The 1033-nt window shown below is 49.8% G+C and overlaps 1 pseudogene; it reads right to left on the reverse strand.

Moving 5' to 3' along the window:
* On the reverse strand, positions 1 to 99 carry LOC119345693 (annotated as a pseudogene).
* Between the last annotated feature and the right edge of the window lie 934 nt (positions 100 to 1033).

Here is a 1033-nt window from a genome sequence, read left to right on the forward strand (position 1 = left end):
CCCAAGAGGTCACCCGTCCTAGTACTACTCTCGCCCAAGCACGCTTAACTTCGGAGTTCTGATGGGATCCAGTGCTTTAGTGCTGGTAGGATCGCATCCAACATGTTACCCCCGTCTTTGTCCCTTATGCTTGCCCCTCCCAGCTCCACTACAAAGACGATTGTACTTTGCTTTGCCCGCCGCTACACGCGTGAATAATGACCAACGAGCTAAAACTTACCGCAAACGTGCAAAATAATAAAACATGGTAAATATATGTCGCGGCCGTGAGTTTTCTTTTGCACGCCGCGCAAAAAAAATTTAAAAAGGTAATGCAACACGAGGACTTCCCAGGAGGTCACCCATCCTAGTAATACCCTCGCCCAATGTCAGGACCCCGACTCGATGTCACATCGATCTAGCATGTAACACCTCATATCACTTTGCGGCCTCACGCACGGTATTCCCACGGGTGTCGCCTTACCTTTGCCCGGGACCGTTTGCGCCTTTTGGCACACGTATATGATAGTGTCGCTAGCATCCATATGATAAGGAGCCCGGGCTGACATGGCTAGTCGTAAACCCAAAGTGGCACAGACTTACAGGGACAGGCATCCATGACCCAGCATCGAACGTGTCGGTCATCAGCGAGTGAATCCAGGCTGTAGCACTGGGCTAGCAGGACTCCGGTGAACCGGGCTGTAGCGGGCTAACAGGACTCCGGTATTCATCGTGTGACATTTCCTCGAAGGGACAGACACAGGAACGAAGAAGGACACATGCCGGCCAGCCTAAGTGTTCCGGAGCAGTAGCAAGCTACCATGGCTCGGTGGAAACACTAGGAGACATTTCCCCGTAAGAGAGGCTACTAAAGATAAACAACTAGATGGTCAGATCCCACACATACCAAGCATTTCAATAACATACACACAATATGCTCGATATGTGCAAATACAACATGGCATCACAACATGACTCTACGACTCAAGTAATTTATTCAATAGGCTCCGAGGAGCGAGATATTACAAACATGGGTCTCATGACCCAACAATCA

Source organism: Triticum dicoccoides, unplaced genomic scaffold (genome assembly GCF_002162155.2).
Source record: "Triticum dicoccoides isolate Atlit2015 ecotype Zavitan unplaced genomic scaffold, WEW_v2.0 scaffold26862, whole genome shotgun sequence".
Classification (NCBI taxonomy): Eukaryota; Viridiplantae; Streptophyta; class Magnoliopsida; order Poales; family Poaceae; genus Triticum; species Triticum dicoccoides.